Here is a 22,285-nt window from a genome sequence, read left to right on the forward strand (position 1 = left end):
TTTCCTTCTTTCCTTCTTTCTTTCCTTCTTTCCTTCTTTCTTTCCTTCCTCCCTCCCTTTCTTTTCTTCTTTCCTTCTTTCTTTCCTTCTTTCCTTCTTCCTTCCTTCCTTCCTTCCTTCCTTCCTTCCTTCCTTCCTTCCTTCCTTCCTTCCTTCCTTCCTTCCTTCCTTCCTTCCTTCCTTCCTTCCTTCCTTCCTTCTTCCCTTCCTCCCTTCCTTCCTTCTTTCCTTCCTCCCTTCCTCCCTTCCTTCCTTCTTTCCTTCTTTCCTTCTTTCTTTCTCTTTCTTTCTTTCTCTCTTTCTCTCTTTCTTTTTCTCTCTCTTTCTCTCTTTTCCTTCTTTCTTCCTGTAGGCCCCCTTCAGGTAGTGGAAGGCTTCTCTAAGGTCTCCCCAGAGCCTTCTCCAGGCTGAACAGCCCCAACCTTGGCTTCATAGGAGAGGTGCTCCAGCTTGATCACCTTTGTGGCCCTTCACAGTGCATGTTGCACATGGCAGGTCCTGCCCCAAAGATCTTGCAGTCCCACCTCTCCCAGGGCTGGGGAGGAGCGCTTCCAAGGCTCTACTTGGAATTCACAAGGAACAACAGGGCTGTTCCCTAGAGTGTGTATTCCCTGTGGATATCTCAGAAGATGCATTCTGGTGACTGCTCCTATTCACAGCAATAATAGGAAGTGAAATGAAACATCAGCTCCCCATCTTACTCAACATATCTCTATGTCAAATCTCTACTTTGGAAAGAATATTGAAAGCATAATACAGAGCTTTCAGCAACCTGCTCTGCTTTATTACACAAGTTTTCCATTTTTTATTGAATTGGTCACTCAGTCGTACTAAACATGGCAGGAAAAGAACAGGATATAAACCCCAGCCATAAATAAAAGCAGGCTTTCCAAAGCTCTTCTCCCTGCAAAGAAAGCTGGAGCCTTCTGCAGAGTTTATCCAGGAGCAAACCACCTTAGTCAGAATCAAATTGTGCAGTGGCACAGAAAATAAGATGTTACTGCAAATGAAATGTATTCTTCAGTAGCAAAAATTAAAGATGCCTGGGGAGATAGAATTGGCTCTTGCCCACCTCCACCCAGCCCTTGCCTGGCAATGATGACAAGATAGGAATGCATGACCGGGCAAAACCACCCATCAAGGGCCCAGGCAGGGCTGCCTGGTCCCTTCTGCTGCTTAGCCCAGCTCTGCTCACCCCAGAGCTTTTTAGTATGTTGTGAAAGTGAAGATGTTTAGTTTGCCGTGACATCTTATTTTCTGTTCTGCTGCACAGTGTTATTTTAACCAGAGCAGCCTGCTCCCAGATAAACCCAGAGGAACTTAATATCTGCAGAAAATCCTGCATTCAAATGGCCTGGGGAGGGGTGAGCGTGCTGGGCAGACAGGAGAGGGCTGTGGCTTGCTGTGATCCTCTCTCTGTGATGTTGCCCCACTTAGGTCTCCCCCCGTGCACGTGAGGAGGAGTCATCTGTGCTTCGGATGCAGGTTAGGGCAGCAGGGAAATGAGCAGCCTTCCTGGGAGGAATGCACAGCTCTGCTTTAAACCAAGAGGCTTGCTAAGGCTCTGAGGGGTCTGGAAGGACGAAATCTCCACCAAGTCCTTGTCTCAGTGAGACATGCAGCACATATTCCTTTCCTCCTACCTGAGTGCATTCGCCAGGCAGAGGGTGGTGGATTGGAGCTGTGCCGTTCGGATGTCACTTGCTGTGTGGCCTCTCTCAGTGCAGCACCCTGCCCAAAGAGCAGCTGCAGCAGCTCATGGAAGAGACCCACCAAACAACCCTGCATGTCTTTCATCTCCAGAGTTTGATACCATGGAATCAGAAAATCCTTTGCTTTGGGAAAGACCTCTAAGATGGAATGGAATGGAATGGAATGGAATGGAATGGAATGGAATGGAATGGAATGGAATGGAATGGAATGGAATGGAATGGAATGGAATACTTCACATGCTGACTGTGATTCATCCACCAATTTCTGAAGCTTAGCTGACTCCTCAAAGCCTTCTCCCTGGTTCTTACAGCAGAAGAGCTGTGCTGGAGGCAAAGACAAGTGAAACATAAACTTCTCCAAAAGCAGTCCTGCTGGTTGGACTCACAGCAGCACTGCGGAGAAGAGAGTGGCCAGATGAAGCCTTCACCATCCAGCTAGAGCTGTTTATCTTCCTTTCCTACTGTTTGTCATTGCCATGGTGACAAGCCCCTCTTCAGCAGTGTCAACTCATTAGACCCAGTAATGACAAGGAGTTTTGGTTTGCTCTGTCTCTAAGGAGTTCTGGTAATCTCCATGGCAAGCAAGCCCTGTTCGCCCTTGCGAATGGTGATGGTGGTTTTCAGCACTGCTGCTGTGCCCCTGGGATCTTCTTTCTTTAACTGTCATCTTTTTTTTTCATCTGGTCAACTTGGTGGAGATTCACAGAACTGTCAGGGTTGTAAGGGGCCCCAAGGATCATCCAGTTCCAGCCCCCTGCCGTGGGCAGGGACACAGAATCCCAGAATCATAGAGTCAGCCAGGCTGGAAAAGACCTCAGAGATCATCAAGTCCAACCTATTACCTAACACCTAACACCTCCTGACAGCTAAACCATGGCTCCAAGTGCCACATCCAAGCCTTTTTTGAACACCTCACACTAGATCAGGTTGCTCACAGCCACATTCAATCTGGTCTTAAGAACATCTCCAGGGATGAGGCTTCCACCACCTCCCTGAGCAACCTGTGCCAGTGCCTCACCACCCTCATGGGGAAGAACTTCTTCCTAATGTCTAATCTAAATCTCCCCTCCTGTATCTTGGATCCATCCCCCCCCAGTCCTATCCCTCCCTGGCACCCTCAAAAGTCCCTCCCCAGCTTTCCTGTAGCCCCCTTCAGATACTGGAAGGCCACAAGAAGGTCTCCTGGGAGCCTTCTCTCCTCCAGACTGAACAGCCCCAACTCAGCCTGCCCTCATAGCAGAGGAGCTCCAGCTCCCTGACAGGTTGGACTTGATGATCTCTGAGGTCTTTTCCAACCTTGTTGATTCTATGATTCTATGATCATCCTTGTGACCCTTCTCTGGACATGTTCCAGCACTTCCTTCCTTCTCTGTTTCTAGCACTAGTGGAGATACAGAAGAGAGAAAGAAAGAAAAGGAAGAGACAGCACATGAACAAGGAGCTGGTGTCAGAGGTTGGTGGTACTCCAGCAAGTCAATGGCCTTGCTTTCCACCTCAGCAGACACCAACTCAGATCCTGGCATGAGTCACACTTCAGCCAGGCTAGGAAGCCTGTGTTTAGATATCTGCTCTCTCTGGTCACTTTAAGGTGCTGTAAACAAGCAGCTCCATCAGTCCCTTCCCAAGGAAGTAGCTACCCATGTGGCGGGGTGAGTGAGGCAAGGAATTTGATGGGACACCTCTGCCCTCCCTTCTCTGGCCAGGGGTGCCACCACCAAGGAGAAAGCACAGGGTGGTTTCTAATGTGTTCACAGCCCATGAAAAAGGGTCTGCAACTCTTCTCCCAAGCAGCTAGCAAATGGACAAGAAAAAATGGCCTCAAGTTGTGCCATGGGAGGGTTAGGTTAGATGTTAGGAAAAGCTTCTTTGCTGTGAGAGTGGTCAGGCACTGGCACAGGCTGCCCAGGGAGGTGGTGGAGTCCCCATCCCTGCAGGTGTTGAAGAAACCTGTGGCCATGGCACTTGGGGACAGGGTTTGATGGCCATGGTGGTGTTCAGTGGAGTAGAATAGAATAGAATAGAATAGAATAGAATAGAGCAGGTTAGAAGAGACCTTTGAGATAATGGAGTCCAACCTATCATCCAACACCACCTAATCAATCAGACCATGGCACCAAGTGCCTCAGCCAGGCTCTTCTTAAACACCTCCAGGGATGGTGACTCCACCACCTCCCTGGGCAGCACATCCCAATGGCAAATCAGTCTCTCTGTATAGAACTTCTTCCTAACATCAGTCTGAACCTCCCCTGGCACAGCTTGAGACTGTGTCCTCTCGTTCTGGTGCTGGGTGCCTGGGAGAAGAGACCAACCCCCTCCTGGCTACAACCTCCCTGCAGGGAGTTGCAGACAGCAATAAGGTCTCCCCTGAGCCTCCTCTTCTCCAGGCTAAGCAACCCCAGCTCCCTCAGCCTCTCCTCACAGGGCTGTGCTCCAGACCCCTCCCCAGCCTTGTTGCCCTTCTCTGGACACCTTCCAGAGTCTCAATGTCCTTCCTAAACTGAGGGGCCCAGGACTGGACACAGGACTCAAGGTGTGGCCTAACCAGTGCTGAGCACAGGGCAGAATGACCTCCCTGCTCCTGCTGGCCACACTGTTCCTGATGCAGGCCAGGATGCCATTGGAAGGTTGGGCTTGAGATCTTAAGAGGTCTTTTCCAACCTTAGTGACTCTGTGACTGCAGGATTCTGTGAACCTTTGGCTCTGTGATGGTTGCAATACAAGTGGTGTTACCTGCACCTCTACAAAGGGTGGTTGTGTGTGTCTGCTCCCTTTCTTTTGCACCAGCCATGGGACTGGTCCCTCCTCTGTCACCTCACCTTCTGAGCCCAGTTTTAAGGAGCACAATGGCCACTTAGAGCTCCCCACCCTAAAGAGGCTCTATGTAATTTCCTTACCCCCTGCAATGTCAAACTGTAGCTTGCTCTCATCCATCCTTTTCCTCCCAGGACTGCCCAGCCCCTCCCTCCCAGAGCAAGCTTCCTAAGGTGAATTTACATTAAATTTGTCTGTGTTATCTGCACTGCCCTGGTGCTGGTTCAGGCAAGGATGATGGATATGGTCCTAACCCCACAGAAATTAGAGAAATTCACACTCTGTTTTAATAGCAAAGGCAGTGATGTGACATTGAATAATGGAGCTGGTCAGGTTCTATTAGTGGCAGATTAGACCATAATTCAATCTCCTACCTTGCTGTTTTAAGCCTTTCTCACAGACTATATTAAACCTGACCCAGGGCTGGAGAAGGCAGAATGGAAGGGCTCTCTTCTACATGGGGATGAATTACGTCTCACAGGCATGAAGGGGACAAAGCTGCAGTTGGACCCCCTGGGACCATGGTGGGCAGGAGCCCAGCTGAACCTGGAGACTCCAATTCCAGTGCTCAAACTCAGCCATGGGACAGACAACGAGGCTGAAACATCTTTGGGGTGGGCATCACGATAGGGGCTGCACCCCCTAGGGGGGAAGGAGCAGAGGCCCACACAGCTGGTTTGTGGGGCTGGAAGGAGTGGGGATGCAGCACAGATAAGGGACACACACAGAGGGAGGGAGCAAGCCAAAGGAGGAGCCAGTGGGTCCCTCTCAGGAGGGGCACCAAGGGAGGGAAGCAAAGGAAAGGTGAGTGAGCCTTGATGCATGGTGTCAACGTTGAGTGTCTTCTTCACTAAAGGAAAGCTCCCCCGTGGATGTTGGGGTTCCACTCCTTCCTGGGGAGAATGCAAGGCATGAGGAAAAGCCCCAGGGCACGGAGAGAGCCAGCCATGCTGCTGTCTGTGGTGGGCAGAGAGGTAGATGTTCCCATGGCAGAGGTGATCACCACCCCGGCCAGCTGCCGTCCCAGAACCACTTCTCAGGTCTTTGCCCTGTGGATATCTTCCTGTGGCTCCTGCTGACCTCATTCCTACAGCCTCTGGACACAGAGTGGTTCCATCAGCTTTTGAGGCTCCAAGCCTGGGTTTCAGCACTGCCTTCAGAGTGCTCTTGCCCATGTACCTACCCTGCCTGGGCTTTGTTTGCTGAAGGAGAGTGCAGCTGGATAGCTGGCACGGTGCTGTGTTCTCTGATTGAGAGGAGGAGGCTGAATTACTTCAGCAACCATTTATTGAGTACCTAAGATACAGAAAACCTCTACCCAAGGTGGAGAAAAGCTAACCAGAGATAACAATGTCCTGGAGATTAAATTCTCCATTAGAGAGACCCCACTTAGCAGTTAGGCTGGCAAATATCTCAGTGGTTTTTCCATCAGCCTCCATCCAGCCCCACACTGCAAGCTGAGAGAGGGGGCAAGAGTTTGGAGCATTCTTTCACCATCACAAGGCACAGCAGACCCCAACCAAACCCACGAGCACCATTGCCCTGCCTGCTCACCAGGCAGAAAGCTCCCAAACACCAAGACTCCCAGCTGCCCCTGTTTGGCTTTGGCTGACTGCTGCTGGAGCATCTGGGTGCCCAAGCTGAGGAATTCTGGTGGTGGGCACAGGACATGGGCTGTCACTTCAGAAGAACACAGGTGGAGCAAGTCCAAGGAGACGCTTTGGCCTCTCTGCTGCTTGTGTGACTCCCAGCATCGCTCGCGCCCTCGCTGGCCTCCTCGCCAGGAGCTCACAGGAGCACCAGGGGGACAGCTTTGGAAACTCATTTGTGCTGAACTTGAGGGCAGACTCTGCAGCAGCACAAGGGAGACAGAAAAGCAGAGGCACTGGAAAGCAGCAGTGCAGCCAGGTGCAGGGAAGCAGGCAGCAGGGTTTCCTTTACAGCAAAACACAGCCCTTGGGGTTTGAGCTTAGCAGCCCCTTTGGGTTTTACATCCAGCAGCTCTTGCATGCAGAAGGGAGATTCCTGCTTGCCCCCTGGACAAGGCAGCTTCGAGCCTCCCAATATCCAGAAACTGAAGGCCCTGGAGAAAAGGGTGAAGGTTGTTTGCCATGAGCCATCTCTCCTGGCTTTCTCATGAAAAAATCCCCTGGAGGACACTGACCCTGGCAGGAGTGAGCAGCTGAACCTTCAGTACCTGTGAGTGGGAGGAGGACCAGGAAAGACAATCTGCTGAGCTGTGATGGTTTCTGACTCCCCCCAGGGCAGCAGAGTATCTGTGCCTAGTTGGGGGCCCAGTCCTGGAAACAGCTCCAGCCCCTCACTGCAGTGAGAGAAGCAGCAGGCAAGTGGAAGGTGGAGATTTCCACAGAGGCAGCCAGAGCTGGGTGAAGGCAGAAGGGGTTTGCAGGAGAGCACTGGTAAGCTCCCCAGAGACATCAGGCAGGATGGAAGTCCCTGCAGGGAGCACCTGCAGCACTTACCACCTCTTACCTGCTTCTGTGCCTGAAGCTGCAAGGGCCAGGGATGCTCTGCTCTTTCCCAGCCAGGACTCCTACATCTCTCCATCAGCAGATGAAGAGTTTGATGCAGAGGCCACCAGAGATACTACTCCAGGACACAGAAGCCAGTCTCTGCCTCTGCCCCCCAGGCAAGCCTAGCTGCTCACCCATGACCCTAATCCTTGAGAGGGAAGTGGCACAGGCAGCACTTTGGCAGATGACAATGAGGAGAGTGGTACAAGGGCTGGCTCTTATGACTGACCTGCAGTAGCTTCCCTGAGGTTTCCCCATGCTACAGTTTGCCATCCTCTGCCTCCTAATTGAACCTCTGCTGGAGTCTTCTGAGCACAGAGGGCACATGCCTGGCACTCCACTGCACTCCCTCTCTTTGTGTAGCTAGCTACACTAATGAAGGTGGGTCAGAGGCTTCGTGCATCTCATGAAGCATGGCTTTCTTGCCTGTGCTTCACAGCAGAGGCACAACAATTGTGCTCATTTTAAGACCACATTATGGCTTTTATAAATGAGCAGGCAAGCTTCCCTCCACCAGCTTCCCTCCACCAGCTTCCCTCCAGCAGCTTCCCTCCAGCAGCTTCCCTCCAGCAGCTTCCCTTCAGCAGCTTCCCTCCACCAGCTTCCCTCCAGCAGCTTCCCTCCACCAGCTTCCCTCCACCAGCTTCCCTCCAGCAGCTTCCCTCCAGCAGCTTCCCTCCAGCAGCTTCCCACCACCAGCTTCCCTCCACCAGCTTCCCTTCAGCAGCTTCCCTCCACCAGCTTCCCTTCAGCAGCTTCCCTAGCCTTGGGAAGAGATGGCTGAGAGGAGACCTTATCAATGCCAATGTATACCTGAGGACTGGCTGTCAAAATGAAGGGGCCAGGCTCTTCACAGTGGTGCACAAGGGACAGCAGGTACAAGCTAGAACACAGGAGGTCCCACTTCAACATGGGGAGAAACTTCTTTACTGTGAGGGTGCCAGAGCCCTGGGGCAGGCTGCACAGAGAGGTTGTGGAGTCTCCTGCTGTGGAGAATTTCACAACCTACCTGGTTCTGTCCCTGGGTGACCTGCCCTGGGTGACCCTGCTATGGCTCTGACTCCACCACCTCCCTGGGCAGCACATTCCAGTGGCCAACAACTCTCTCTGTGAAGAACTTTCTAATGTCCAGCCTAAACTTCCCCTGGCACAGCTTGAGACTGTGTCCTCTTGTTCTGGTGCTGGTTGCTGGTCTCCCTGAGCCTCCTCTTCTGCAGGCTAAGCAACCCCAGCTCCCTCAGCCTCTCCTCACAGGGCTGTGCTCCAGACCCCTCCCCAGCTTTGTTGCCCTTCTCTGGACACCTTCCAGCAGCTCAACCTCCTTCCTAACCTGAGGGGCCCAGAACTGGACACAGGACTCAAGGTGTGGCCTCAGCAGTGCTGAGCACAGGGCAGAATGACCTCCCTGCTCCTGCTGGCCACACTGTGCCTGATGCAGGCCAGGATGCCATTGGCCTTCTTGGCCACCTGGGCACACTGCAGGCTCATGTTCAGCTACTGTCAACCACTGCCCCCAGGTCCCTCTCTGCCTGGCTGCTCTCAGCCACTCTGACCCCAGCCTGTAGCTCTGCCTGGGGCTGCTGTGCCAAATGTGCAGCCCCTGGCACTTGGACTTGTTGAATGCCATCCTGTTGGACTCTGCCCATCTGTCCAGCCTGGCAATGCTGATCTGCTCCATATTTTTTCCTGGCACTGAGGTCAGGCTGACAGGCCTGGAGCTTGCAGGTTCATCCTGCTGGCCCTTCTTGTGGATAGGGATCACACTGGCAGCTTCCAGTCGTCTGGGACCTCTCCAGTGAGCCAGGACTGGTGGTAAATGATGGAGAGAGGCTTGGTAGCTCATCTGCCAGCTCTCTCAGCTTCCCCATGGACTTGTGGGGATCCAAGTGGCTCAGCAAGTCCCTAATTACTTCCTCATGGATTTCAGGGGGACTACACTGCTCCCTGACCCCATCTACTAGCTCAGGAGGCCAGTTATCCTGGAGCTCTCCTGCATTACTGTTGAAAATGGAGGCAAAGAAGGTATTTAGTACCTCAGCCTTTTCCTCATCTTGAGAATGGAGAAAGAGTGCTGGTGAGGAACAGCTGAAGGAAGTGGGGGTGTTTAGTCTTGAGAAGAAGAGGCTGGGGGAAGACTTCATTGCTCACTGCTTGAAAGGAGGCTGGAACAATGTGGGGGTTGGTCTCTTCTCCCCAGCATCAGGTGACAGAGAGGAAATGGCCTGAAGCTGTGCCAGGGGAGGGTTAGGGTGGAGATGAAGAAAGCTTTCTCTGCTGCAAGAGTGGTCAGAGATTGGCACAGGCTGCCCAGGGAGGTGATGGAGTTCTCATCCCTGGAGATGTTCAAGAAATGTGTGCCCATGGTGCTTCACAGGCTCAAAGGCTCACAGGATGTTAGGGGTTGGGAGGGACCTCTGGACATCTTCGAGTCCAACCCCCTGCCAGAGCAGGAGCATAGAATCCAGCACAGGTCACACAGGAACACACCCAGATGGGGCTGGAAAGGCTCCAGAGAAGGAGACTCCACAACCTCTCTGGGCAGCCTGCTCCAGGGCTCTGGGAGCCTCACAGGGAAGAAGTTCCTTCTCATGCTGAGGTGGAACCTCCTGTGCTGGAGTTTCCATCCATTGCCCTTGTCCTATCCCAGGGTGCAGCTGAGCAGAGCCTGTGCCCTCCCTCCTGACCCCCAGCCCTCAGCTATTGATAGACATTGATTAAATCCCCTCTCAGTCTTGGGCCCATGGTTTAATGGCCATGGTGGTGTTGGGTTGAAGGTGGACTTGATGTTCTTAGAGGGCTTTTCCACCCCAAGCAATGTTGTGATCGTGTGCTGATCACTTTGGGTGACACTGCTGCCCTTCACCCCCTTACAGAGCCCTGTCTGTCACCTTCAGGATGCAGTTAGGGGATCCCTGAGCCTGCCAGGGACCACAACACTTCTTTCTGTCAGGGTGGTGCTCATGTGGTGTGTGCCAAATGAGTGACATAACGCTCAGTGGTGGCACCAGCCATGTCCCTGGTGAGCACGCAGCCATGCTTGCAAATCCTGGAGAGCTGAGGCCCAGCCTGGAATCCCATTCCTGCAGGCAGTCATTCAGTAAAGGAGGGGCCAGCAGATGCTTGCTGCAGTGCTGTGCATTACAAAGTACTCAGGCTGCTGAAGCCATAGAATCAATCACAGAATTGTCAGGCTTGGAAGGGACCTCAAGGCTCAGCCAGCTCCACCCCCCTGCCATGGGCAGGGACACCTCACACCACAGCAGGTTGCTCACAGCCACCTCCAGCCTGGCTGCAAACACCTCCAGGCAGGAGGCTTCCACCACCTCCCTGGGCAGCCTGTGCCAGGCTCTCACCACCCTCATGGGGAACAACTTCTTCCTAATGTCTATTCTAAATCTCCCCTCCTCTATTGTGGATCCATCCCCCCCCAGTCCTATCACTCCCTGACACCCTCAAAAGTCCCTCCCCAGCTTTGTGTAGCCCCCTTCAGACACTGGAAGACCATAAGAAGGTCTCCTGGGAGCCTTCTCTTCTCCAGCCTTAGAACAGCACACCAACGTTGCTGTTGTGACCTCACTGCCACTCTGGAGTCCAAGTGGGACCTCTGGAAGCCTCTGAGAGCCTGTAAAGGCTGGGGGAAACATCTCCTGTATCATACTGCTAGGTTTGTGACACACTTAAACTCATGCTGATGCACCAGTGCAGCTTGCAGACAGCAAGAGGGAGGTGTGGAGCAACAGGGAAGCCCAACTAACACCTCAGCAGCTCCCAGGAGACCAACCCTGGGGCAAGGCAACACTCCTCACACTTCCTCTTCACCAGGAACTGCCTGAGGGGTACAAATCCATCTGAGGCCTCAGCATCCACATAGACCAAGAAGAGGAAGTGGTTTGCAACGTGCTTGTGTTGATCTTTTAGCAGCATCTCCATCTCCATCCTTTCCAGCAGCACCTGGTGCCTCAGGGACCTGGGAACACACTTGAAAAATGCACTCTTAGTCCCAGACACAAGCCTGGCCAAAAGGTTGGTGTGGAGACAGGCAGGGAGGATGCCAGGGGGAAGTCAAGCATTTGCAGTGACAGCTCCAGGAGGGAGCTTTGGGAATGTTTAGCAGGTGACATCCTCACCAGGAGCTCACTTCTGCTGCTGTTATGCCAGCAGTGAAGCAGCTAGAAGGGTGCTGTAGTGTGGTGTGTGCTGGCAAGATCTGACTTTACAGCCAGGGGAGGCTGCTGCCTTCTGTGACTCTCTGATGGATGATAGAGTCATAGAATGGCCTTTTTGGAAAGGACCTTTAAGGCAGATTTAGACTGAGGAGGAGGAATAAGTTCAGAGTGTGAGTGGTGAGACACTGGAACAGGTTGCCCAGGGAGGTGGTGGATTCCCCCTCCCTGGATTTGGTCAAGGCCAGGCTGGATGAAGCCTTGAGCAACCTGATCTAGTGTGAGGTGTGCCTGCCCATGCAGGGGGGTTGGAACTAGGTGATCCTTGTGGTCCCTTCTAGTCCCTAATCTAGTGGGAGGTGACCCTGCCCTCTGTCACCAACCTGTGGACATGGCAGCAGGCCCCATGGTTTAGTGGCCATGGTGGTGTTGGGTTGATGGTTGGACTGGATGGTCTTAAAGGGCTTTTCCAACCCAAACAATGCTATGATTGTACAGAGCAAGGTTGTTCCTCTGCCCAGCAGTCAGCATCTTCCTTTCTACCCTGTCCCTGTGGAGGGTGGCTGGGATGTGCCCTCACACCCACACCCAGCTCCTCTCTGCTTGCTGCCTGATCTGGGCCTTGCTTGCTCTCACTTCTACGTCTTCCCACCACCCCTGTCCACATCCACAGTGACCAACCAATTCCCCTGGGACTCCTGGGGCATTTCCAACTATTGTTTGTCCCAGGTGGCTGACTCAGAGTGGTCTGATGCTGGCAGCTCCCATGCTCAAGGGATGTGTAGTGGGGTCCCCAGCTTTCACAGGAGAGGCCACCTGGAAACACACAGCCCTTCAACAATCCCAGGCTCCTCCACTGTGGTCAAACACAACCACTTGCTCATGGGGGAGCTTCCTCCTGCTCCTTCCCACCTAGAATCATGGAATGGTAGAGACTAGAGGGGCCCTGTGGAGATCATTTAGTCCAACACCCCTGCTAATGCAGGGATCAGATTGCAGAGGAAGGTGTGCAGGTGGGCTTTGAAAGTCTCCAGAGAAGGAGACCACAACCTCTCTGGGCAGCCTGCTCCAGGGCTCCAGCACCCTCCAAAGAAAGAAGTTTCACCTGAAGTTGAAGTGAAGTTCTGCTCTCTGGCTGAAAGAGGCCAGCACTGGAAATGCTCACACTGAGGGAACCTGGAGACCTTAAAGACAAGGAGAAGTGACAGGTTTAGCAGGCAGCACCACAAACACGTCAGGACACACACAGACACAAGCATCCCTCAGCTGTGCTGGCTCTGCAAGAGGACATCAGCAGTGCAGAGAGGATTTGTGTGGGCTTGCCAAGCACCCCTCTGCAACTCAACTCTCCCATATGTGAGAAGGGAGCAGGGAGGCTATCCCACAGCTACAAGACATCCTGTGCCAAGGGAATCACTGCAAATGTGGCCTGTAGAGCTCAGAGGAAGCCCCTGGTATTAGCAAACTCCTCAAACCTCTGAAAGATTGAAGTTTAGACAATGTCAAAACGTTGGTGCACAACAACCCATCCCTCTGCTTCGTAGAACCATGGAATGCTCTGGGCTTGGAGGGACCTTAAAGTTCATCCAGTTCCAACCCCCTGCCATGGGCAGGGACACCTCCCACCAGCCCAGCTTGCTCAAGGCCTCATCCAACCTGGCCTTGAACACCTCCAGGGAGGGGACATCCACCACCTCCCTGGGCAACCTGTTCCAGTGTCTCACCACCCTCACACTATCAAGAATTTGTGTTCAAGGACAGTCTGGTGGCCTGAGACAGAAGGCAGACCACATAAGCTCCAGGTCCATGTGGTCACTCAGAGTTTCTCAGAGTTTCTTCCTAATCTCCAGTCTCAATCTCCCCTCTCCAATCTCAAAGCCACTGTCCCTCCTCCTGCGTCTCCAAGCCCTTCTCAAAAGTCCTTTCCCAGCTGTCCTGTAGGCCCTCCTCAGGGGGGTCCATGCTCAAGAGATGGCTTTTCCTGGCTGCAGAGACAGCATTTCACTGAGTGAGGATAGCTGGAGTGAGTCCTGTAGGGCCTTGGATTGAGGCAAAATATCTTATTCAGTGCACTGAAGCATTTTACACCTGAGCTTCAGTGGCAGTCAGTGCAAACCACTTCCTCAGAGCCAGGAGTGCTCAGAGTGCATGGTCATGGTACAGGCCAGTGGCACAGAGCCCACTGGTGATGTCCACTGATAACAACTGGTCCAAATACCTCCATGCCCCTTAGCACACAGCTAAGAAGAACAGATTTTGAAGAAGGCTCTCATTTTCTGCTCAGTTGCTCCAAGTCAAAGGCAATGACAGCAACTCCTGGTGTCACTGTAGAAAAGAAACATTAAATCTCTAGGATGAGATTGCAGCAGTCTGTGCAACAGGAGCCAGCAGTGGTCCCTGGCAGCCCAGCAGGCAGCTGTGTGCTGGACTGCATCCAAAGCAGGGAGAGCAGCAGGGCAGGGAGGGGATTCTGCCCCTCTGCTCTCCTCTGCTCAGACCCCAGCGGCAGCACTGGGGCCAGTTCTGGTGGCCTGAGCACAAGAAGGGCATGGAGCTGTTGGAGAGGGTCCAGGTGATCAGAGGGCTGGAGCATCTCCCCTGTAAGGACAGGGTCTGAAGGCCTGGAGAAGAAAAGGCTCCAGGGAGACCTTAGAGCAGCCTTCCAGTAGCTGAAGGGGCTACAGGAGAGCTGGGAAGGGACCTTTGACAAGGGCTGGGAGTGACAAGATGAGGGAAAAAGGCTTTGAGCTGGAAGAGGGCAGATTGAGACTGGAGATGAGGAAGAAATTCTTTCCAATGAGGGTGGTGAGACACTGGAACAGGTTGCCCAGGGAGGTTGGGGATGCCCTCTCCCTGGAGGTGTCCAAGAGCAGGTTGGATGAGGCCTTGAGCAAGCTGGGCTGGTGGGAGGTGTCCCTGCCTGTGGCAGGGGGTTGGAGCTGGATGACCTTTAAGGTTCCTTCTGGCCCAAACCATTCCAGGAGTCTGTGGTTTCACCAGCTGCTCAGAAGCAGAAACCTTCCCCTTGGCTGCAAAATCTTGGCTGCTGGTGCCAGCCAGAGCCAGCTGCTGAAGCCCTGCAGGGGAAAAAAAACCTTCTCTCTCCAACAAACATTTGAGCCAATCACCCTGAGGGTCACAAAGAAAAGTCTCTTGCCTGAGCCCTTCTCTCTTTTCCCCATCTCTTCCGAGGAGCTCTGCACCCTGCCTGGGTAGAAAGCACTTAGGGAGAATAGTTCCTTAATGTCATCCAGCAAGCTCTGCCTAGTCAGAAGGGAGGATTGGCAGCAGCAGCAGCTCGGCAGCCCCAAATAGCAGCACAATTATACTCTTTACTGGTGCAGCTCCAGGAGTATCCAGACAAACCAGGGGCAAGGCAGAGCAATTTTATCCTGATATGCCTGTCTAAACAGCAGATAGCTCCTCGGCACTCTTCTCTCCCGCTTGTTAATTTAACGCTTGATATAGAGGGAAAAATTAGAATTAAAATGTACCCAGCTGCTTCCTTCATTCCTGATTCCATTTAGAAATCTCTCACATCTCTCCACAAAATGAGCTGGGCTGCCTGAGACGCTGAAGAGCCTGTATTTTATTCTCAGATAAGCCCTGTGTGGCTTAGGCTCCTGAGCCCCGAACGAGGGCCAGATTTGCACATCTCTGACCCCAGCACCCATCACGACCCACCCCCAGCCCCACCATGGGAGGAGAGGGAGGTGTGCTCGTGCTTTGGGTGGATAAGCTCTTGAAATACCTCAAGGATGTCCCAGGAGGCACAATTTTGGCCATCCAGTATCTGAAGGGGGCTACAAGAAAGCTGGGGAGGGACTTTTGAGGGTGTCAGGGAGTGACGGGGCTGGGAGGGGTGGAGTGAAAAACTAGAAATGGGTAGATTCAGATTGGGTTAGGCAGAAGTTGTTCCCCATGAGGGTGGTGAGAGCCTGGCACAGGCTGCCCAGGGAGGTGGTGGAAGCCTCATCCCTGGAGGTTTTGAAGGCCAGGCTGGATGTGGCTGTGAGCAACCTGCTGTGGTGTGAGGTGTCCCTGCCCATGGCAGGGGGGTTGGAACTGGCTGAGCCTTGAGCTCCCTTCCAAGCCTGATAATTCCATGATTCTAAGTGGGCCTGTGAAAGACAAACAGCAAGGTAGGGCTGGCTCTGAATGGACAGCTGCTTGGAGCTGGGTTTGACAGCTGACAGCTGACTCAGGCAGGGTAAGGTGCACAAGAAGTGCATTGCTCCTGCAGCCAGGAGGGCAACAAGGAAAGGAAATCAGATGCTTGCTTGAGATGATGAGATCCTTTCTCCTTCTTCTGTGAGGCTCTCCAAGCAGCAGTTGTGCACATGTGATGGTGTGGAGAAGATGCCTGAAGAGGCAGAGGCAGTTGTGAGGCCCTACAGCATGCCTCTGCAGGAGGAGAAGACAAGGACTGCACTGAACCCTCATTAATCCAAGTAGCTGGGGACCATGGGCACCACATGAGTAAGTGTAAGCCTGGCCATGTGCACCATGGAAGGGATGCCCAGGAGCCCCTCTCCTTCAGAGACACTTCTGAGCCTCCTTATTAAACATGAATTCTTGGGCAGGAGACAAAACAAAAGCAGCACTCAATTTAAAGCCTTCCTCGAGATCCACAGGAGTGGCCCTAGGTCAACATGAGTTAACTGTGCTGCCAGGGAAGTGAGTCCTGAATGCTTAAAGCCCTCTCCACTACTTTGTTTTTGCCATGGCCTGCTGCAGAAATGGAGAGGTTTCAGCCTGGGGAGTGTTTAGTGGAGATGGTGGCTGAAGAACTGAATCCATCCCTTCGAGAGCCCAGGGAGCTGCAGCTCTGCCAGTGAGAAAACGTGTTACCTGCAGTCATGGGAAGGGGAGAAACACCAGAAAGAAGAGAACATGAGGAGAGGAGGGGAACAGGCAACGAGAAGTGTCTGAGTTTAATCCAGATGAGTTGAGTGCAGGGGATGCACCCATGCTGGAAGGTGTCCAGAGAAGGGCCACAAGGATAAGCAGAGGGCTGGAGCTGCCCTCCTATGAGAACAGACTGAGAGAGTTGGGGCTGTTCAGTCTGGAGAAGAGAAGGCTCCCAGGAGACCTAATTGTGGCCTTCCAGTGTCTGAGGAGGGCTACACAAAGCTGGGGAGGGACTTTTTAGGGTGCCAGGTAATGAGAGGACTAGGAGGGAATGGGGCAAAACTAGAAGTGGGTAGATTCAGATTGGGTTAGGAAGAAGCTCTTCCCCATGAGGGTGGTGAGAGCCTGGCACAGGCTGCCCAGGGAGGTGGTGGAAGCCTCCTGCCTGGAGGTGTTTGCAGCCAGGCTGGAGGTGGCTGTGAGCAACCTGCTGTGGTGTGAGGTGTCCCTGCCCATGGCAGGGGGTTGGAACTGGCTGAGCCTTGAGCTCCCTTCCAAGCCTGACAGCTCTGTGATTCTATGACTGTAAGTCAGGCAGACAAGGGGGTCTGACTGCTTTTCCAGGACAGCAGGAGAGTGAAAGCTATACAGAAAGATGTCACACTGCCTGCAGATGAATCATGGAGATGAGAGGAAAGGCAACATTCTGGCAGAGATGTGGAAGAACAATGATGAGACAGTGCTTTATGGTTAGAAGTTTACATCCCAAAGAGGAAGGGCCAGGGATAAATGTAGGTTGGGAAGACAAAAAGCAATGTTGGGGCAGATATGTGAAACTTCAGGGTCAACAGAGTGACCAAGCAATCAGTCACCTGGATGACAAAAGAGAGAGAAAGGACTGTGCTAAGGGTGACAAAGAGGAAGATGATAAAAAAGGAAGGGATGAAGACTGGGAGAAAACCCTTCCAGCAATGCCCAATCAATCTATGATGCCTTCTCTCCAAAGAGCAGTGCTGCATTCAAACCTTGCTGCATTTCCTCATCATCCTGGAAACAAACCCACAGTGGAGACTGCCTCTGGGGACTACTAGCTTGTTTGTCCAGCACCTATCTGTAAGAGGACTTAAAGTTTCCTCTGTTTATGAAGTAGACCTGAACCCTGGGCTGGAGAGGACTGCCAGTGTGTGCCTTGAGCCAAGCAGGCACAGCTGCATGAATGCATCACTTGACAACCTCAGTGTGACCAAGTTTTTCCTCCTGCTGCAAAGGCAAATGAAGAGATGTGTGGATGATGATGTCAGAGCCCCTTGGGAGGCAGCCATGGCATCAGGCATGGCATCACATTGATGACCAAGCCATGAAGACCAGGTCCTGGGCACTGGTAGTAGAGGTGCTGCCGTGCTCTGCCACAGTCCATCTCAGGACATTACTGACTCCTTGAGGTGTCACAGCAGTCGTAGGCTTGGCTGCAAAGCTCTACAGCAGCCTGCAGCATGGGGAAGAGGAACAAGAGAAATCTAAGTCAACATAGGGACACAGCAAGGGTGAGACAACCAAAATCATGGAACCCCAGAGCTGCCTGGTTCGAAAAGACCTTAAGACCATGGAGTCCAACCAGTATCCAACATCTCCCTCTACACAGCTGTTAGACCATGTCCCTGAGCTCCTCATCCAAACATCATTTAAACACCTCCAGGGATGGAGATCCTACCACTGCCCTGGGCAGCCTGTTCCAGGGCCCTTTCTGTGAAGAAATTTGTCCTAATATCCAACCTAAACCTCTCCTGGTGCCGCCTGAGGCCACAGTTGTCTCCTACTGAAAGCACAAAGCAAGGCCAGGTAGTTAGACTCCCCTGGCCTGGCTGCATAAACCCAAACACTGCTTCATCAGAAATGCAACCCCTGGGCAGAGATTCCCATGTTTGCCTGGGTCAAAGGCCAAGCTGCAAAACAAAGCAGGGGCTCAAAGCTCGTGGAACTCACCCGCAGGAGCAGGGTGTCCAAAGCCATCCACAGAGGAATGGGATCCCTGAGATGCTGCGCTGCCAGGGCTGGCACTTCTCTAAGTCTACCTCCCACTCATCTCTGGTTTCTTTCAAGGGATTCAGGGAGCCTGAAGTTTCTCCACCTCTGTTCTCATTCACACTGGTACAAGGGAGCCTTCAGCCTCCCAACCAACCGACACCACAGACACCAAGCTCCATAGCAGAGCACAGGAAGCCTGCACACCTGTAAATGCCTCCCTCCCTCGTCGCGGCCAGGAGGGGCACACAAAAATCAGCCCTCCAAAGACTGAACCTCACAGCAGTTAAACACCACCAAAGGTCCAAGCCCCCCATGATCTCAACACCATTTCCAACAAGCTCTCCTTGCCCTCAACTTGTTCAGAGCTCTGTCTTACCGTTCAGATTCGGCAGCTGGAAGGAGCCTTTGCTGTTGCTTTGGGAAGGTGTCTCCCTTTCCTCTTTCTCTTTCTGCTGGGTTACAGCATCCAGCAGCCATTGCTGGCACAGATGTGACCACTGCTGGGTGAAGAAGGTGGTAAGCAAATTGGAACCTGTGTTAAGCTATCAAGACAGAGATGATTAATTTGCAGTTAACACCCGTTTACTTCATTAGCCCTTCATCCAAGCTTGACAAATGGGAAAATAACAATGAAAAATAGCAATTAATAGGAGTATTAACACTGAAGGCAACCTGCTATGGATTGAATCCCCACAAGACAGCATACAGATGTGTTACATCTTCCTTTGTAACCATCTTTCCTCCACCTTCCTGTCCTTGGACGTGGATCTATTTACATTTAAAGAGCTCTTCTTCTACACACGCAGGAGGGTCTCTGTTGGGGCCCATCCACATGCATTGCCTACCTGGAGAGCAGAAGGGTTGCTCATCAGTTATCAATTCAGGCTGAAAAACACCCACTTTGACTAACCTAACTTATGGGCATGCTTTGACTTTCTGGATGGTTTCTCTCCAGGCAGCTGCTGGAGAGAATGTCCCAATGAGGGAGCTGGGGATCTTCAGTTAGGAGAAGAGAAGGCTCCCAGGAGACCTTCTTGTGGCCTTACACTATCTCAAAAAAGCTGGGGAGGGACTTTTGAGGGTGTCAGGGAGTGATAGGACTAGGGGGGTATGGGACAAAACTGGAAGTGGGGACACTCAGACTGGATGTTAGGAAAAGTTCTTCCCCATGAGGGTGGTGAGATGCTGGAAGAGGTTGCCCAGGGAGGTGGTGGAAGCCTCCTGCCTGGAGGTGTTTGCAGCCAGGCTGGATGTGGCTGTGAGCAACCTGCCCATGGCAGGGGGGATGGATGATCCTTGAGGTCCCTTCCAACCCTGACAACTGTATGATTCTAGCTGGGGAGGTGACCCATAAGGCCCTGTCTTGACTTGGCTCCACATTGAACGGGGTGGACCTGCTCCATGTAGGATGATGGGCAGGAAGCAGAGGGAAACACCTTGGTGTTGGCATTTAGTCATTTTGCTGTCACAGAATCAGTGAGACACAGTGGAATGGCAGTGGTTGGAGGAGACCTCTGGAGATCACTGAGTCCAACAACCCCTGCCAGAACAGGACCACCTAGGGCAGATAAAACAGGAATGCATTCAGATGGGTCTTGAAGGGATGCAGAGAAGACTCCACAGCCTCTCTGGGCAGCCTGCTCCAGGGCTCCAGCACCTTCACACCAGAGAAGTTTCTCCTCATGTTGGGATGGAATTTCCTGCATTCCAGTTTGTCCCTTGCCCCTTGTCCTGTCACAGAGCACCACTGAAAAGAGCCTGGCCCCTTCTTTCTGACGCAAGAGGAAGGTGCTAGGAGGGCAAGCATCAGGGACAGAGCTGCTCCTTGGTAGTGATCCCACTTCATTGGGGTGCTTGAACTAAGTTTTACCTCCTTTTCACGTGGTTTTATTCATGGCTGCTTGGCTTGGGAGCTGCTTTTCACAAGAGCATCAAGGAGGTCTCCTGCAAAATGGAGGGGCTGCATTTGACCAAGAGATCTTCTCAATGCTTATCATTACCTAAAGAGTGGATGTCAGAAGGACGGGGCCAGACTCTTTTCAGTGGTGCCCAGTGATGGCACAGGGGGATAGCTGACAAACTAGAAACAGGAAGATCCCTCTGACCATGAGGAGAAACTTCTTTGGTGTGAGGGTGCAGGAGCTCTGGAGCAGGCTGCCCAGAGAGGTTGTGGAGTCTCCCCTGGATAGATTCCAAACCTGCCTGATGCTGTGGATGACCCTGATGCTTTAGCAGGGGGGGTGGGCTAGCTGATCTCCAGAGGGCTCTTCCAACCTCTGCCATTCTGTGGTTCTGTGAATGGAAAGCAGACGCATGCCCACTCCGGGGCGGGCATCTCCTCCATCCCCGCAGCTGTCCCAACGCAGATGTGCAGACCACAGGGCCAAGGGATGATGACAGAATGCTGTCAGAGCGTGGCTGTGCCAAACCTCTGTGGTGTCCCAAGCCAGGCTGTGTTGCCACGACGGAGTGGAAACCCACAGCGGAGAGGTGCCCAGGTGCTTGCACAGCCTCCAAGGCAGAGCTCAGGAGCTGCGAGGAAAGGTGGAGTTACAGCCACTGCGACTTTCCTCACTGAAATCCTCCTGAGAGAAGCAAACATTGTTAAAGAGCTGCTCATCTACCCTTCAAGGTGACCTGCAAATGAAGAAAAACGGGCTTGTGGCCTTATTTTTGGCTCAGTTTCCAAGGCCTGAAAAGTTGGCAGAGATCTGAAGCAATGCTGGGGGTTATGAAGTTTTCTCTCCCTGTTTTTCTATTCATTTATTTAGAAATTTACTTCTTGTCTTCCTTGGAACCCTAGGGCCGAAGAGGGAGCAAGTGAAGTGCAACCTCTGCAGAGGGCTGAGAGAAGCACCCACAGTCACACCACCTCCTGGTTTGCCCCCAGGGGAGGAGAGGGAACACTTTTGGCTGCAGGGATTTTATTTCTAGGTAGGAGAGAAGGCATTTGTTTAGCTTCTGTTGCTCCCCCTTTAACTCAGGAAATCTTGGGTGCAAGCAAGTCTCTGATAAAGATCTAATTTCCTTTCTCCTTTCACTGCCTGGTGGGGACTTCCCATGTCAGCAAGGCTGGATGGAGAAGAAGGAGAAGGGGAAAAACCCTTGTCTGTGTCAGGAAACAAAATGACTCATGCTAGTAGCTTGCAGGGAAAGAAAGGAGACAAACATTGAAAATGCCTGCATGGAAAAGTGGAGCAATTACAAACAATTAAAGACTCTCACTTAGAGGTCTCTAACCTTGCTGAGGGGGAGAAAAAAACCCAAAACCTTAGTGAGGAAAGCTCAGGTGTGAGAGTGCAGCTACGGCTCAAAAGGTAACACAGGAAAGATCAGACTAGGGCGAGTAGGGAGCGAGTGGATTTGAGTCCTTCCTCCTATCAGAGTGGGTCTAGTTTGTGTGGGGGGGCACAGCACTGGGGCAGAGAATGCTGACCCACAGGCCCCCTGCCATGGAGTTGGGGGTGCAAGAGCCAGCTCACTCCGCAGTGACACCAAGCTCATGGCCAGCACCAGTGAAGGACCTTGCCAGCAAGGTGTCCTCAGAGGTGGCAGCCCCCTGGGATCCCCTCACCCTCTCGTGCTGCCTTTGCCATCCTGGCATGACGCTGGCCAAGCAGTGCTGGTGCCACTGTGCAGCTGCCTCGGAGGGTGATGAGGGTGATGAGGATGATAAGCTCGTGTGCTTATTTCCGAGCTGAAAGCTAAAGTCATCTGAGCCACCTGTGACCTGCCCTCTTGGGAGGTCTTCTGGGAGACCCAGAGTGTCCCTTGCTGGGAGGGTACAGGCTATGGTGGCACACATTTGATCTCTCTGGGCAAACTCCAGTGGTGCCAGCCCCTGAGAAAGAGGACAACAGCTAAAGCAGCTCCAAGAACCTCTTACATTGTCCTGGACCTGCTTTCCCCTACACAAACCACCACAACACAACAGTTTGGTCAACACTTCACTGGGAATGGAGATTGCAGAGGCCAAAAATTCCTCGTGAGAGATGGGACACCAAACCTGTCACTAATCAAGAAAATTGGATTGGGATAGCCTAAAGTGTTCCACGCTGGGATAGCCTAAAGTGTTCCACACTGGGAGAGCCTAAAGTTCCACAGAGGCAGGACAAGGAATGGCAAATAAAAGAGCATCTGATTAAACCGAATTCCACTTTGCTTTGCTTTTTAACTATTGCTGCCAGGG

The sequence above is a fragment of the Melanerpes formicivorus genome, unplaced genomic scaffold, assembly GCF_026170545.1.
Source record: "Melanerpes formicivorus ecotype bairdi unplaced genomic scaffold, bMelFor1.0.p_v2 SCAF_183, whole genome shotgun sequence".
Taxonomy (NCBI): domain Eukaryota; kingdom Metazoa; phylum Chordata; class Aves; order Piciformes; family Picidae; genus Melanerpes; species Melanerpes formicivorus.